Genomic DNA, 18,856 nt, shown 5'->3' on the forward strand with positions numbered 1-18,856 from the left:
TCAACTGCACGTTTGCTGCAGTGAAATAAACACTTGGATCAAGAACGAAGCTCATTTACCTGGAGCCGTATTTCAAATTATTCCACTGCTAAGTTGCCTTCCAAACGCCTTTTCTGTTTCCGCTTAATCGGATTTCAGCTTTAATTCATCGCACCTGCAGTTTATTCTTTCCTGTTTCCGATAGGATGAAAATGAGTAATACGTGCTGAAAACGGGGAAAAAATTCTCGCTTCCTTCTCGTGTGGGAGGTAAAATTCATTATTCAGAATACAGAAAATTTATGACCCTTAAGCTTATTCCCAGTTTCAGACGTAAATATTTCGGAACGTGACTCAGTTCAATAGTTAAAAATAACAGTTAAACCCTGAAAAAGCGTTCTTCTTCCCAATTCCTCCCGTCAAAACAATCGTACAGGATTATTAAGAGCTACGCTTATTCAAGTTTCCAACGTCTCACTGTGTGGCAGAAGTATGTTGCATGTAATTCATGTTAATCAAATACACAGTGATGAAACATATGCGCGTGCAAAAAAGTATCCAGGATAGTTTCTGTGAAGTTTGGAAAGTAGGAGAGAGAAAATGGTGGAACTGAAGTTGTGAAGCCATGTGATGAGTTAAGACTGCTACAGAGAAAGACAATGTTCTGGGTCCGAGTTCTAGTCCAGCATAAAGTTTTATTACGCCACGAAGTTTCAAAACAGTGCACACTCAACAGCAGAATGAATGATTCGTTTCTTTAATCTGTTTCACCCAAGGTTTTTTGCTTTCGTATCAGAACATTTGGTATGATGTACTGCAAAATTAACGGTCAACTTCATAATTATATCTTAAAAGGTAAAAAGAAATTCGTGGTCATCTACCTCGTAAGTTCTGCGTGCGACTCACATTTTACTGCTCGTCTGTTTTTACTCTTTCTTGTCCGTCCTCGTCTGCACATGGCTATGACAGGCCTGTGATCGCTTTTATCACTTATCGCAGCTTCCAGTGTACGATATTTTCTGCACCAATCCGTCTACACACAGAGGCCTCTAGTATTATCAACTTACGATTTCTTTTGTGTCCTTAGTGTTTTACTGCATGTGTATATCTGCTCTGTATGTTTGCTTGCTTCTTGTGATTAAGTGTTTGCTTATGTTAACTTGTATGGAATAAAGTATCTGCACTGCGTATTTGTCGTATTATGGTGTATTATGTTGTGGAGTGGCTGATTGTGGAGTGGCTGATGTGGATTTAGTTATTAGCGTTACATGTCTGCAAAGTGTTTCATTGCTCTGAATATAGTAGCACTGGCAATGTTTATAAAGTATCAACTGCTTGTTTATGTTTGGACATGGCTTAACCAGTGTGAATATTTTCTCGATAATTGTTTAGTTAATGTTGTTTTACTACGTGGATGGCCAAATCAGTTTCTCGGTTGGTTGCGTTGTGATTGTACTGGTGAAGTGGCCAGAAATTGTTGAGTGGTTTATGTCTTACTGCCATGCCTTTAGTGATCTCTGTATCTTGAATCAGGGCAGATTCTATTTAGGATCAAGTACAGGCGCACTAGCGTACAGTAACGACCTCTGCAACGGAGTTGCATAGCGTCGTCAAAACCCTTCAACGAACATTCGCTAGTTACAGATTCGCTATATGTCCATACATGTTATTAAAATCGATTTACATATACAGGGTGAAGACATATTCGGGCACTAGGACTTCGTAGAGCGATTCCTCACATGTTAGAAATATCAAAATGCCTGTCACAAAATTCCGTCCTGCACGTATTTCCGACAGTAAATGGAAGTTAAAGAGTGGCAATCTGGCAACACCGCAATCACGTGTGCTGTAACTACTGCTGTCACGGGAGAGCACTAGTGCTGTGCGGGTGGTGCAGTGGATATATAGTATTCGTTTAGCATGAAGCAGGGCGCGGGTTCGATTCTGGGATGAGGCTTATTTGTTTTTATTTGCTAAAAGTAGTCTCTATGGTACGATATCTGGCGTCTTAATCGTCATACAGCGATTACAGTGGGTCTTCTACATACTACGAAAACAGAAATAGAAGTACAATCGTTCTCACTCATAAACTTATAAAGAATCCGTTTCCACGTCGTGGACGAGAACTGTTTCGCACCATAGCGTTTACTATATTCCACCGATCAATACCAACTACTATTCTTGTCACGTTCAGGTCCATTACATTTCGTTAGGGTCTTGGGTCACCAGTAGAGCTAGCAGCACGCTTTGCAAATAATTTCGATGGGACTATTGGAGGAAAGTACACAGAAAACAGGTTTGGAATCTAATAGATGCAGTGGTGTGAAACACTTCGCGTCCACTACGTGCAAAAGGCTTCTTTACGCCAAACGCGTCATTTCCTGTAAATAAATAAGATTTTGCAACCGAGACTGCCTGTTTTCAAAGATTTACTGAATTCCTTTGCTAACCGAAGTTTCAAATTCTCTTGCACAGCGCTTACTTGCTGCCGTTCTGCCTTGAAAATGACAGGGTGGTCACCTGTCCAAATATCGGCGATTGTCGACAATGTCACCCTTTTGCACCCCTTTAAGTTATTGGAAAAATCACAGATTTATTTAAAACAAAAATCGTGATATATACAGGGTGATTCAAAAAGAGTACCACAACTTTAGGAATTTAAAACTCTGCAACGACAAAAGGCAGAGCTAAGCACTATCTGTCGGCGAATTAAGGGAGCTATAAAGTTTCATTTAGTTGTACATTTGTTCGCTTGAGGCGCTGTTGACTAGGCGTCAGCGTCAGTTGATGCTAAGATGGCGACCGCTCAACAGAAAGCTTTTTGTGTTATTGAGTACGGCAGAAGTGAATCGACGACAGTTGTTCAGCGTGCATTTCGTACGAAGTATGGTGTTTCGGCCACCTCTCCCAACCACCATTGATGATTTGAAACGAGAAATAACAGCAGCTATCCAAACTGTTACGCCTGATATGCTACAGAGAGTGTGGAACGAGTTGGAGTATCGGGTTGATATTGCTCGAGTGTCTGGAGGGGGCCATATTGAACATCTCTGAACTTGTTTTTGAGTGAAAAAAAAACTTTTTAAATACTCTTTGTAATGATGTATAACAGAATGTTATATTATGTTTCTTTCATTAAATACACATTTTTAAAGTTGTGGTATTCTTTTTGAATCACCGTGTATATATTAATCAGTTATAACCGTGTGTCTGGAGTATCTGTGCGTACAGTCACTTCCCGTTTACTGTCATATTCCAACACGTATTTCTGCTTGCATCTCACCCCTCTACCCGGGAAAGACGCTGTTATTTTCTTTGACTTAAGATGAACACTCGTAATAACATTTCTACATTTATTTATTTGCAAACGATGTCAAGAAATTACTTAAGAATCACATATACAGGGCAGTGGAGTGAAGAAAGCCTCCAGTTAGCAATGGAGCACGTAAAACTGGCGGTTTGGACTGTTTTCGAGCTTCTCACGACTATATGACTACATATCGACCATGTGCAATGACTGCGCAGTAAAACAGTAAATCTCAACCATAGAACCGTCGGTAATTGTAATACAATTTTTTATTTTGTATTGATAATAATGTATACTGCAGAAATGGTGGTGATATCAAATATATTTTGCCATTTTACCAAGATCTTCGGGATGAGATGCCAACCTATAAAAAAAAAAAAAAAAAAAAAAAAAGACATTTACTACCGAACATAAACGCTATGATTTTGTCATACATATCGGTTTTTAGTTTGAAAAAATCTTGCCAAACATGTGTGACTAATCTCGTTTTGAAATTCTCATAGTATATCGTGATATTTCATGTAAAACAAAACGTATGGTCTCTTCCCCCGAAGCATTATATTTGGTAATCCTTTAACTAATCTGATGGAAGAAAAGTCATCGAACAATAGGAAATGGGAGTTTAACATCAGCATTATATATAACTCTACTCCTCGTGTCAACAAGTTCTCAACTATAGTCTAGTTGAAGGAACTATTTATGAACAGAACATTCCCCGAAAACCCATCGAAAGCACTTGGCGAAGTGTATTTCGCAAGAATATTACTCGCATCCATGAAGGCCCAACGGTTACCAACCGACCGCCGTGTCATCCTCAGCCCACAGGTGTCACTAGATGCGGATATGGAGGGGCATGTGGTCAGCACACCGCTCTCCCAGCCATATACCAGTTTACGAGACCTGATGTTTATCACTTGTTACATTTTCGCTGTTCATACAATGAAACAGGCGCACGAAGCATGACCTTTTAATGTATTGGTTCTTTAGTACCAAATATATTCGCGACACTTTTTTCCAGACAGTATTCACGTATACCACAGAATGTACCAGCAAAAATATATCATTGTACGACTCGGAGATATGAAGTCATACACACTGAGATGCGTAAAAAACTGCCTCATCATGCATGATGTTTAAATTTGTTATTTCTTTGCTACTACCTCTATTCGTTACGAATCTCGCAGACAGCCTTCACCGACAGTATATGCGGCATTAGCCACGGAACGTACCCACAAAAATACATTAGTGTACGTCACTTTGTTCAGGAGATATGACGTCAAATTCTGAGATGTGTGAGAAGCTGAGGCATCATATATGACGTTTTAATTTATTACTTCTTTACTTCACAGAACATTTCGCCGTCAGTGTCCACACATACCACTGGCTGTACCTCGAAAATTATGTCGTTGCACGACACATATTTCAGGAGATCCGGCACTATAAACATTGTACTGATGAGAATGAAACTGCAGCGCGAAATCCGTTAGAGATCCATGTGAAATATACGTACAAATACGTGCAAAATACGTTAAATATATGTGAAACATAACTGACCTGTGCGCACACGAGCAACGCCGTAGGCAAAACGCTTATATTAAACCTCTGGAACGATTTCAATCAAATTTGGTATATGTATTATTTACGATCTGGAAAGAAATGGAAGGAAGGAAGACTGGGTTTAAATGTCCCGTCGACATCGACGTCATTAGAGACGGAGCACAAGGGACAGGAAAGGGACAGGGACAGGGAAGGAATCTAGTTATGTTTTTTCAAAGGAACCAACCCAGCGTTTGCCAGGAGCGATTCAGGGAAATCGTAGAAAACACGGCTGGCCAGATGCGGCTTTGAACCGTCATCCTCCCAGTTGGGTGTCTAGTGAGGAAACCACGGCACCATCTACATCTACGTCTACGTGATTACTCTGCTATTCACAATAATGTGCCTGGCAGAGGGTTCAATGAACCACCTTCAAGCTGTCTGTCTACCGTTCCACTCTCGAACGGCACGAGGGAAAACGAACACTTAAATTTTTCTGTGCGAGCCTTGATGTCTCTTATTTTTTCGTGATGATTGTTTCTCCCTATGTAGGTGGGTGAAAACAGAATGTATTCGTAATTGGAGGAGAAAACTGGTGATTGAAAATTCATGAAAAGATCCCGTCGCAACGAAAAACGCCTTTGCTTTAATGATTGCCACTCCAATTCACGTATCATGTATGTGACACTATCTCCCCTATTTCGCGATAATACTTTTTCGATGTCATCCGTCAATCCCATCTGATGCGGATCCCACTCCGCACAGCAATACTCCAGAATAGGGCGAACAAGCCTGGTGTAAGCAGCCTCTTTAGTAGACCTGTTACACCTTCTAAGTGTTCTGCCAATGAATCGCAGTCTTTGGTTTGCTCTACCCACAATATTATCTATGTGATCGTACCAGTATAGGTTATCTGTAATTGTAATCCATACGTATTTAGTTGAATTTACAGCCTTCAGATTTGTGTGACTTATCGCGTAATCGAAATTTAGCTGACTTCTTTTAGTACTCATGTGAATAACGTCACACTTTTCTTCATTCAGGGTCAATTGCCACTTTTCGCACCATACAGATATCTTATATAAATAATTTTGCAAGTCGTTTTGATCACCTGAAGACTTTTCAAGACGGTAAATGACAGCATCATCTGCAAACAATCTAAGACGGCTACTCAGATTGTCTCCTTTGTCGTTAATATAGATCAGGAACAATAGAGGGCCTATAACACTTCCTTGGGGAACGCCGGATATTACTCCTGTTTTATTCGATGACTTTCCGTCTATTACTACGAAGTGTGACTTTTCTGATAGGAAATCACGAGTCCAGTCGCACAACTGAGGTGATACTCCGTAGGCACGCAGTTTGGTTAGAAGACGCTTGTGAGGAACGCTGTCGAAAGCCTTCTGGAAATCTAAAAACATGGAATCAATTTGACATCCCCTGTCGATAGAACTTATTACTTCATGAGTATAAAGAGCTAGTTGTGTTTCACAAGAACGAAACTTTCTGAAAACGTGCTGACTATGTATCAATAAATCGTTTTCTTCGAGGTACTTTCGTAATGTTCGAATACAGTGTATGTTCCAAAACCCTACTGCAAATCGACGTTAGTGCTATAGGCCTGTAATTCAGCGGATTACTCCTACTTCCCTTTTTAGGTATTGGTGTGACTTGAGCAATTTTCCAGTCTTTTGGAACGGATCTTTCTGTGAGCGAGTGGTTGTATATAATTGCTAAATATGGAGCTATTTTATCAGCACACACTGAGAGGAACCTGACTGGTATACAGTCTGGACCGGAGGCCTTGCCTTTATTAAGTGATTTAAGCTGATTCGTTACTCTGAGGATATCTATTTCTATGTTTCTCATCTTGGCAGTTGTTCTTGGTTGGAATTCAGGAATATTTACTTCGTCGTCTTTGGTGAAGGAGTTTCGGAAAACCGTGTTTAATAACTCTGTTTTAGTGGCGCTGTCATCAGTGACTTCACAGTTGTTATGGCGCAGTGAAGGTATTGATTGCGTCTTGCCACTGGTGTGTTTTATGTATGACCAGAATCTCTTTGGGTTTTCTGCCAGATTTCGAGACAGAATTTAGTTGTGGAAATTATTAAAAGCATCTCGAATTGAAGTACGCGCCATATTTCGAACTTCTGTAAAATTTTGCCAATATTGGGAATTTTGTGTTTTTTTTTTAATTTGGCATGCTTTTTTCGCTGCTTCTGCAAAAGCGATCTGACCCGTTTTGTGTATCGTGGGGGATCAGTACCATCACTTATTAATTTATGTGGTATATATCTCTCAAATGCTGTCGATACTATCTCGTTGAAAACATTCCACAACTTTTCTACACTTACATGATCAGATCGTAAGGAGAGAAGACTGTCTCTTAAAAAGACGTTAAGAGCAGTTTTATCAGCTTTTTAAGTAGATATACTTTGCGTTTCCTTGTGATGGTTGTTGGTGTTACGGTATTCAGCTCAGCAGCAACTGCCTTGTGGTCGCTAATCCCTGTATTCGTCACAATACTCACTATTTGTCCATGATTATTTGTTGCTAAAAGGTCAAGTATGCTTTCGCAACCATTTACGTTTCGAGTGGCCTCATGAACTAATTGTTCAAAATAATTTTCTGAGAAAGCATTCATTACAATTTCGGATGACTTTTTTTATGCCTGCTGCCGGCTTTAAACGTATAATTTTCCCAGCATATCGAGGGTAGATTAAAGTCACCACCGACTGTAAATGTATGAGCGGGGTACTCATTTGAAATGAGACTCAAGTTTTCTTTGAACTGTTCAGCAACTATATCTTCTGAGTTGGGGGTCGGTAAAACGATCCAATTAATAGTTCAGTCCGATTGTCAGGTATAACCTCTATCCATACTATTTCACACGAACTATCTACTTCAATTTCGCTACAAGGCAAACTACTTCTGTCGGCAATAAATACTCCACCACCAACTGTATTTAATCTATCCTTTCTGAACACTGTTAGATCGTTTGAAAAAACTTCGGCTGAACTTATTTCCGGTTTTAGCCAGCTCTCTGTACCTACAACTATTTGAGCTTCAGTGCTTTCTATTAGGGCTTGGAGCTCTGGTTCTTTCCCAACACAGCTACGACAATTTACAACTACAATACCAATCGTTTCTACAACTACCTTACTGTGTTTTACCTGCCCACTTTTAGACGGACGTCCCTTCTGTGGTTCCCTGAGACCCTCTAACCTAAAAAACTGCTCAGTCCTTTCCACACAGCCCCCGCTACCCGTGCAGCCGCCTCCTGTGTGTAGTGGACTCCTGACCTATTAAGCGGAACGCGGAAACCCACCACCCGATGGCGCAAGTCAAGGAATCTGCAACCTACACGTTCACAGAACTGCTTGAGCCTCTGATTCAGACCCTCCACTCGGCTCTGCACCAAAGGACCACAGTCGGTTCTATCGACAGTGCTGCAGATGGTGAGCTCCGCCTTAATCTTGGAAGCAAGACTGGCAGTCTTTACCATTTCCGCTAGCAGCCCGAAATCAGACAGACTCTGCTCCGATCCAAAGCGACACACGTCATTGGTACCGACATGAGCCACCACCTGCAGTTGGCTGCACCCTGTTCTCTTCATGGCACCTGGAAGCACCCTTTCCACATCTGGAATGACTCCCTCCGAATGCACACGGAGTGCACACTGGCTTCCTTCCCCTCCTTGGCAGCCATGTTCCTAAGGGGCCCCATTACGCGCCTAACGTTGGAGCTTCCAACTACCAGCAAACCCACCCTCTGTGAATGCCCAGACCTTGCGGGATAAGAAGCTTCCTTTGGAACAGGGTGGACGACTGCATCCGGCTCAGAGACATCGTCAGCCACAGATAACGCCCGAAACCTGGTAAAAAAACTTTCTGAATATTATTAAATTATTTAAGAACTGTTCTGAAATACCAGTAATGTCACAGTCGGCATCTATAACCAGTTCGCTAGCGGTATCTCTAATGCGTTGTATGTTTTGATGAAATATGTTAATTCTCTCATTATTTGGATGCCTTACCTTTGTCAGAAGTGGTTCCTTTGTTAGAAAGACTCCCTTTGAGCAGGAATACATATCAGCTGACCTCAGGCTAAAAAATGCGCAGTTCTACCACCAGTTACTTCAGGAATTTTCCCCCTCCCCCCCTCCCTACGCTGTCACATACAAGATTTGCCAATCTCCCCTTCTCGCTACCTGTTGAGAGGTAGGCCATGCCGTTGATGAACTCAGCTTACACCACTGTAATGTGAGCCATACCCTCGGCTTCCAGTGTCTCCTCAAGACTCATGTTAATACACCTGACAGCTGTAATAAGATGAGGCCGATCATGACGCTGAAACCGTTACATGAAAGGCACATTTTTGCCATCAGTTTGGGTAGCTATCTTCTCCAGGTCACCACCTATTCCAGATGCGCTCAGAATCACTACCTGATCCTCTTTTGTAAAATTCCTGCGTAATTCGCCTATGTTGAAAGTCATCTGAGGTAACCCTCCAGCAGTCTTCACGAAGCTAGTGACGTGGTACCCACTTCCCAACACTTCCTGCAACTGCTGGCCTATACGACTTCCATGAGAACTGTCTAACAGCAAAACTTTCTTCTTCTGTTAGAATTTGCAACTGTGTTAGAGTGCTGAGGTCTATTGCATGCTTCCTATACCTACAGGAACAAGACGTTCCTGTCCATTAGCCTCTGGCGGTGAAATCTATTGGTTACACGCAAGAGCAAGTACCTAAATACCTTTTTCTCCTAGCAGCGTTCTTGCTAAGAGCCAGTTCTCATTCTACAGCCCCCTTTTCCCTCATATTGTCTACTTTCTCCTTTGCGTTTTGTAACTGCACCTGAAGGCCACAGACCTTACGCTCCTGCTCGTCTATTAAATTAAATTAATGTTAAATTAATGCTCACAGGATTCCCCACTGCGTCTCCCCCCCCCCCCCCCCAATGAAAATACGAGGGTTGGAACTTAAATAGTGGCAACTATTTATTCACAACCGATACAAAAGAGTTACGTGTTTGCACCTGTTACTGTCCTTCAAAGTAGTCACCAGCGTTGTGTAGAACCCGTTGCCAGCGACGTCGAAGGCGTATTGGGAACACGTATTGGGAACACGTATTGTGTTCGAGTATAATGACTTTTCTGGAGACTAGAAATCTACTCTGTAGGAATCAGCATGGGTTTCGAAAAAGACGGTCATGTGAAACCCAGCTCGCGCTATTCGTCCATGAGACTCAGAGGGCCATAGACACGGGTTCCCAGGTAGATGCCGTGTTTCTTGACTTCCGCGAGGTGTTCGATACAGTTCCCCACAGTCGTTTAATGAACAAAGTAAGAGCATATGGACTATCAGACCAATTGTGTGATTGGATTGAGGAGTTCCTAGATAACAGGACGCAGCATGTCATTCTCAATGGAGAGAAGTCTTCCGAAGTAAGAGTGATTTCAGGTGTGCCGCAGGGGAGTGTCATAGGACCGTTGCTATTCACAATATACATAAATGACCTGGTGGATGACATCGAAAGTTCACTGAGGCTTTTTGCAGATGATGCTGTGGTGTATCGAGAGGTTGTAACAATGGAAAATTGTACTGAAATGTAGGAGGATCTGCAGCGAATTGACGCATGGTGCAGGGAATGGCAATTGAATCTCAATGTAGACAAGTGTAATGTGCTGCGAATACACAGAAAGATAGATCCTTTATCATTTAGCTACAAAATAGCAGGTCAGCAACTGGAAGCAGTTAATTCCATAAATTATCTGGGAGTACGCATTAGGAGTGATTTAAAATGGAATGATCATATAATGTTGATCGTCAGTAAAGCAGATGCCAGACTGAGATTCATTGGAAGAATCCTAATGAAATGCAATCCGAAAACAAAGGAAGTAGGTTACAGCACGCTTGTTCGCCCACTGCTTGAATACTGCTCAGCAGTGTGGGATCCGTACCAGATAGGGTTGATAGAACATACAGAGAAGATCCAACGGAGAGCAGCGCGCTTCGTTACAGGATCATTTAGTAATAGCGAAAGCGTTACGGAGATGATAGATAAACTCCAGTGGAAGACTCTGCAGGAGAGACGCTCAGTAGCTCGGTACGGGCTTTTGTCAAAGTTTCGAGAACGCACCTTCACCGAAGAGTCAAGCAGTATATTGCTCCCTCCTATGTATATCTCACGAAGAGACCATGACGATAAAATCAGAGAGATTAGAGCCCACACAGAGGCATACCGACAATCCTTCTTTCCACGAACAATACGAGACTGGAATAGAAGGGAGAACCGATAGAGGTACTCAAGGTACCCTCCGCCACACACCGTCAGGTGGCTTGCGGAGTATGGATGTACATGTAGATGTAGATGTATACCGTCAGCAGGGATTGTTCTGTTGATGGTGCGAATGGTGCGGTCTACTGCTTGTCGAATCTCTGGAACAGTTCTGAAGCGAATGCCACGAAGTGGTTCCTTCATCTTCGGAACCAAATCAAAGTCACAAGGACTTAAGTCCATGGAGTGGGTGGTACATTACTTCCCAATCCCATCGACCAATAGAGCAGCCAAAGCCTGCGCTGTATGCACCCGCGCATTGTCGTGCAAAATGACGGGTGGGTTGCGCAGAAAGTGTCGCCGCTTCTTTCTCAAAGTTGGGGGCAGGTGATGCTCCAAAAACGAACAGTGATATTGTGCACTGAGAAGGTCTGCCGTGGAGGAACGTAGTGCGTTAGGATAACACCATCACAGTCGTACACGAGAATCACCATAACTTTAGTCCGTTCCTTTTGCACCATCAACAGAAAAGGCTCTGTTAACGGTATACTACGCCTTCCACGTCGCTGGCAACGGGTTCTACACAACGCTGGTGACTACTTTGAAGACAGTAACAGGTGCAAACGTGTGACTCTTTTGTATCGATTGTGAATAAATAGTTGCCACTGTTTAAGTTCCAACCGTCGTATTTTGAACAAATCTCACACCACAATCCATGACTGGCAAACCTACGATAGAGCCCACACTTCTCACTCATGGTAAAATTTTTAGATTTACTGAAAAATACTAAACTTCTATGTTTTCTAAGTTCTGTTACAACAACAGAGCGATTTTAAAAAGTCACTAAGTGATCAGAAATTTCTCTCCCTTACAAAGAAAGTAACTGCTATAATTAACTGTATTATCCCTCAACAAATAACAGTATCACAAACTCTTCACATGACTGCTTGAACAAAACAAAAAATTCCAGCGTGCATTGATACACTAACGAAACTGAACACAGTAAACAAAAGTTCGTGAAAGTTTTCACTATATTTGTTTCACTAGAAACAGGATGCAACAACGGCTGAAAAACATTAAATTTAATAATGAATTAAATGCACAAAAAGTTACCTAACACAGAAAGCGGAAGTCTCCAAATGTTTCGTTAGTCTACAACTATTACGACAAAAACAGCAAGTATCACTGGCTGGAGACCGTTAAATTTAATAACTGATTACACTGCATGCATAACTTACCAGTGCTCAGCGTCAGGAAGCCGGTACAGCTGCAAACTGCTCGCCTCGGAATGTAAACACATAGCTGAGAGACTCCGATGCACGACGCAAGTCTGCCGCAGATGGCCGCCTATCCTGCTTAACAGAATGGGCGTCCTGTGACGAGGCGCGGGTTTCTAACACATTGTCGCCCACCTGTGGTATCTCTGTCGTTCAACCTCTTTGCATAGATGCTCACGGTCCTAGCACGTGAACAGCCGACTAACTTCCCGTTTTCCAGTAGCTCGCTCCCACGTGTTGGGCCATAGCGCCACAAGTCGTTTATGCCAGTGAATTTTTCCATTTGCAACCCAGCCTGTATCGTCGCCAGAATGATCTCCATTCGTTTCTGGTCCGCTGCTCTGCTTTCGCGTTAATAATTTGGCTCATGAATGTAAGTGTCTGTTGATGGTGTTTTATGAAAACTGTGGAACTGGTAGTTACTGATCACACTTCAAATAACAAATAACGAAGAGATCGCAGTTATACGGTTTTTTTATTCGAAATTTCTTGCAGCGTTTAGTGTAGTACCAATAAATAATTTAATGTTTCTGATAAACGCAATTGCGGGACAGCGACAGACGCAGCCGGGTCTGTCAAAGGTCACGGGTCAATCTAAACGAAAGGATTAATTTTGTTAATCTTTTTCTAGTTTTTCCTCTTCCAGTTTTTTAATTAAAATTAAAAATTTAATTCAACTGAGAATTTCAATATTATGAAAACAAAGCCAAGTAAAATTACGGTGTCACAAAATCATGACAGTCTGATTAAAGGCTGGGAGGAAAATTATTATTTTCTACCGCAGCTGAATATTCCGTAAAAAATTTCGATATCAGAAGAGGCTGGTTTATCCACCAGTCTCTGAAACTGGATCCGAAGATTATACGCAACGGTCTAGATTAGAGTTTGGGGAGAGCTGAGCAAACGTATCAGATTCATTCTCACAAAAATCCGTCGCGCTTCAGAATAATGCCGATACGGTTCCTCACTTCATTTTCTCGTGTTTTATCGACTAACATTGTGCTAAGACGTATTAGTACTGAGGTAACGAGAAGAGAAATTCTTATCTTCTCCTTCCGCAAACGGCAACAAATTTGCAATAACTGAAAAACCTGCTTAAAAAACGAAAAATGGAGAAAAAGTTTTGTACCTCAAATGTGTACAGTTCGTAAATCAAGATAAAAAAGAAAACAACGCTAAAGATGTATGCACAGGCGTCGATAGGAAGGAAAATTCTCTCCAACGGTAGATCAGAACAAACTTGGGTTACAGAAATGATTACGCTATAATAGTGGATTGATGGTTTACATTACAATATACTACTAATTAAAAATTGGAACACACAGCATTACTGTTCAACAATAATATTTTATTTGTTTAATGAGGTTTAGTGCTTAAAATAAAGGCGTTAGTAACTGATTAAGCTCTTACACTGCCACTTCCTAGTTGGATTTGATACATACATGTACAAATTGTTCTTTATAAGTCTACTATGCTTGCACGAAACAAAAATATCACTGTGAATTAAGAGGCAGCTAATATAAATACACGGATAAGTGACGCTAATCTCTTCGCTTAATTTCTACTGAAATTTTATTGCTGCTTATAGTCTCATGTTATAATTATACTTCAGTGAATTTTAACTTTTAACAGTTTCACGTGTGTGTGTGTGTGTGTGTGTGTGTGTGTGTGTGTGATAGAGACAGAGAGAGAGAGAGAGAGAGAGAAAGAGTTTGGAATATCCTGAGTTTGTGACGTAAGGTCTTTGGGCAGGAGATTTCCAGGCACTGTAACTACTTTTACAGAAAATTGACAAAGGGTGAGCGGTACTCTTTTACCACAAGCCCAGATATTATCTTGCATCGTCTTTGCATCTTGTTGTGAACTAATATGTGACTATTCATTTAAAGACAGATTAGATTAGATACACTTTTTTTCCAATAGATCCACAATGATAATATTCTACAGGATGTAGAATGTGTCAGAAAAACATGAATGCACAATTAATATTTAAAACTATGCTAACGTAACTTCTACAGAAGCAAAGTGAAATAGTCCTCATGGATGTGGAGTAAGCCAAAAAGTCTTAAAATAATTCCATTTGTCATATAACATGTAAATGTTCAATAGGCTGAAGTGCATATGATAATTCTTAGGCTGTGTAGCCATGCATCACCAAATAGAAGTATCACTTTACAACACTTATTTACAACGATCGCATTACTGCACTGAATATGTACAGAAGTCAGATTTTACTAATACTCACATAATCTGATATTATTAGAAACTTGTACACATCAGTTGGTTCTGCTTAAAAATTCGTCAATGGAACTGAAGGGGTTGGCCACCAATAAATCTTTTAGACACCTCTTAAAGTTCACTTCTTACTGGTCAAACGTTTTATGACTGCCTGAATGTTATTGAAAAAATGTGTTCCCGCATAATCGACACTTTTCTGGAACTAAGATCTAACTTTAAATCTTTGTGAAGATTATTCTTATTTCTAGTATTGACTCCAAGAAATGAGTTATTTGTTTTTAAAAAGAGATATATTTTTAACGACTAATTTCATAAATGAATAAAGATATTGGGAAGCAGTAGTATTTCTAGTTCCCTGTACAGGCCTCTGCAGGATGTTCTTGTCTTCACACCACAGATAATTCTTTTTACACGTTTTTGGGTGTGGGAAACCTTATCTTGGCTTGAAGAGTTAGTCCAAGAAACATTCTGGTATGGCATTATGGAATGAAAGTAAGCAACAGTATGCGAGCTTTTGTATTTTTATATCACCTATGTGTGACAACATTTGCATCACATATACCTATTTGTTTTGCTACTTTAACAGTTCTGTGGTATGCTCCTACGAGATTAATTTATTATAAAGCTGCAATCCCAAGAATTTAACACTGTCAACTATCTCTACCTCATCGTCGTCATATTTAGTCATATACGGGCGGAAAGCCGCTTAAAAGTTCTTAACTGTGGGTACTTCTTTTTTTAAAAAAGTTTAGTAACAAAGAATTGGGTAGGAACTATATGCTAATGCCCATGAAAACTTCATTAATAGACCTTCCTAAGTTATACTTTATTTCCTATTTATTACAACGTCTGTGTCATCTGCAAATAACATAAACTTAGCATCTGCAAATGTTACTGATGGAAGGTTATTGAAATGTACGAGAACAAGTAAAGGCCCTATGATGAAACCTTGTGGTACACCGCATGTAATTACTTCTCAGTTGCCTGGTAACTCAATACATGTCTCTTTCCTAATGATACCCTGTCAGATATAGAGGATTCGAACCATTTGGCAGCATTTCTAGTTACACAGTAATATTCTAATTTACTTAAAAGGATATTGTATTGTAATTTATTCAATCAAATACCGTTGACAGATCACAAAATAAATCATTAGCCTTTAATATGTTGTCTAATGAGTTAGGTACATTTGCACTGTAGGTGTAGATAGCCTTCTCAATATCAGAACACTTTAGAAATCCGAACTGTGACATTAACGATATACTGGGTTAGTCAAAAAGTAGTTTACAACTTTGGAATAATACGGAGTTTTTTATACAACTTACAGAATCAGTACATGTGTCATTTGGCAGCAAAAAACCTCAAGTTTCACGTAAAAGTGTCAAGTGTTATTTTGTGATGTGGCAAACATCGCACCAGTAATCAGCTTCTTCCCATACTCGTTGCAGCAAATCGGGTGTAGCTTGTGCAGTGGCAGTGTAGATTCGGTTTTTCATGTCGGCTAAATGGTTTGGTAGGGGAGGAACACACACACACACCCACACACACACACACACACACACACACACACACACACAGACTCCTAAACGAATACCCGGAGAAAGAAATCCAGTGGTGTCTAGTCTGAGCAGTGAGGTGGCCATGCTATTGCCCTTTCATAGCCAGTCCACCGACCTGGGTAGCGATTATCGAGGAAACACGAACTTCTACGAGGAAAAGAGGTCGTACAAGGACAAAACGCCTACGCAGTTCTCGACAAAAGTCTTTTGTTCAATGCCAGTTTCAGGTTATGTACGTGTAGTTGATTTTTGTGGACTGCAGACAAAGCTCTCTCTTACACTGCTCAACGTAATTATAAACAAGCGGGCGACGTTGTGAATTATCATGTCGCAGTGAACAGCCTGTCTTAACAAACTTCTTGTGCCATTAGTAAATTAGTGCGAAATTTACGCCGAATAGTTGTTGCAAAGTTCGTTTTATGAAACCAAACGACGCAACGAGTGAAATTAGCCATTTTATTATACACTACGCTGGCGCTTCTGGTGGCGCAATGGTGTACTGCTGCACTACACAACCAAAATTGAAGATTTTTGCTGAAAAATGCGACATCTACCGATTCTATAAGGTATCTAAATAAATTTCTATAGCATTCCAAAAATATAAAGTGATTTTGTTATTCATCCTGTGTTATTTGCTTTCAGATGGTTAGGAAGCCCACAGAATATTACCCTTGTCTGAAATTTTCGAGAGTGCTGGCATAAGTGGAAACTGGATAGAAAGTTTATGGTATTTTTTATCTCCCTTCTTAAACAGAGGCTTAAATTCAGCATATTTCGACAATCCAGGAAATGTTCCACTTACAAATGACTATTTACACAAATAACTTAGTAAATTTCTAAACTCAGGAGCACACTCTTTCATTAACTTTGTTGATACTTCGGCACGACAACTGCAATTTTTCTTACTTTAAAGATTTTCTTTCTACTTGTTTAGTAAGGTTCATATTCATATTATTAAAGTTGTTTTTATTGACTGGCCCGAGATATTCCATGGCACCATCTACCAAATCTGACAATCCCATCCTTGCAGTGCTAGCTACGATATGCTTGTTACGAAGTTTTGCGACAGTGAACACACCTGTTATTCTTAATGCTCTCTACTCTTCTTCATGTTCTGTTTTACCAGTTTCCTCCTTTATCATATCGAATTCTGTCATGATTTTTTAATCTGATGTGATGATCTTTTTCTTGTAATGCATTTGCTTTGGTGTCCACATTACTATGTTTAATATTTTACAGTATCTCTTGTAATGAATTACAGTGTCGGCAACAAAGCTGTTTCTGGCCGACAGATACAGTTTCTTTTCAAGTTTTTTTCCTTAAGTAAGTCTTATTTGTAGACTTCGGTCAGATGTGGTTAGTTTTGAGGGAAAAGTATTGATATAAAGTAACGGCTTCATTGATAAGAGTTTTTATTCATCATTCATCCCGTGAGCACTGTATACCTCACTATAGGTAACGTCTTCGAGTAGTGCGTAAAATAATCAATTTTTAGCTTACTGACTACTGTAATATGGTACATTAGGCCTTTCTATAAATATATCATCAATGGCTGTTTGTAAGTAATTACCCATCCTAGTTGAGAAGTTTACAATAGGAATTAAGTTGAATGATAGTGTTACTGACTGTAAAAAGTTCTTGCTGGAGTAGTTTTTAAGAAAATCCACATTAAAATCACCAGCAACCACTATGTATTTGTTGTTTGCTGGTAAATAAGTCAGGTGACTTATGAACCGACTAAAGTTATTGTAAGTGCTCAGAACACACTTAAAATTGTGAAGGATTTATTACGAAAATCTACTTCCCTTGCACATGGCTCCATATGCCGGTCTAGGCAGAATTTATTAATGTCAAGGTTTTTAAATTTACGGTAATTCCCAATAAATGTGGCAACTACGCCTTTCTCCGTTTTCCAAACATTCCCGCATGAAAACGATATATGACGTATCCCATCGACTTCTAGCATCTTCCTATCTCCTCATTTCGATATACCACAAAATGACAACTCAAGAAGACAAACGGATGCCAGCCGCGGTGAAAGATTTGGTTGTTGAACCATCTCCCAGTGAGAAAGCCGACAGTGACCCTTCTGTTTCTTATAATGAAGCAGGCAACAAATGTGACTACGATTTCGATTGAGAAACGTAAAAATCGGATGAACATTTCAATATCGCAGTTACGACTTCTAACTCGTGAACAACGTCGTCAAAATACGATGTACCCGAAGTTTTTACTCCCATCCGCTAAATTTATAATTTTTTGATTCGCTGTATTGGACCCGAAATTTTGAATTCTGTAATTTCGATTTCGTTATCAGTGACCCCAAAAGATTAAAAAAGAATACGGTTCTGTAGAATATCATATCCGTTTGAAGCGAGTTGGCCCACCGTACGACGCAGCGGAAATTGCGTCTTTTGCAGGACAGGTTGGGTGGTTTCTACACTGGCAATCACGGATTTGTTATTGCATACGTTTTAATAATTGGCAGCTAATCCGGTACAATCGCAATAAAGTCATGAGATGTTCAACTGGCTCTTTTATTAGAACATGTTACCCGTTTCGGGATTACACCGATCTTCAGACATTACAAACTTCAACTCCTTCCTAACCAACCAGGCGTACAGCCTTGACAACTCAAAGAAAGTGTCAAATATCATATGACTATAACTGCGACACTAGTC

This window comes from Schistocerca cancellata, chromosome 2 (genome assembly GCF_023864275.1).
Source record: "Schistocerca cancellata isolate TAMUIC-IGC-003103 chromosome 2, iqSchCanc2.1, whole genome shotgun sequence".
NCBI classification, from domain to species: domain Eukaryota; kingdom Metazoa; phylum Arthropoda; class Insecta; order Orthoptera; family Acrididae; genus Schistocerca; species Schistocerca cancellata.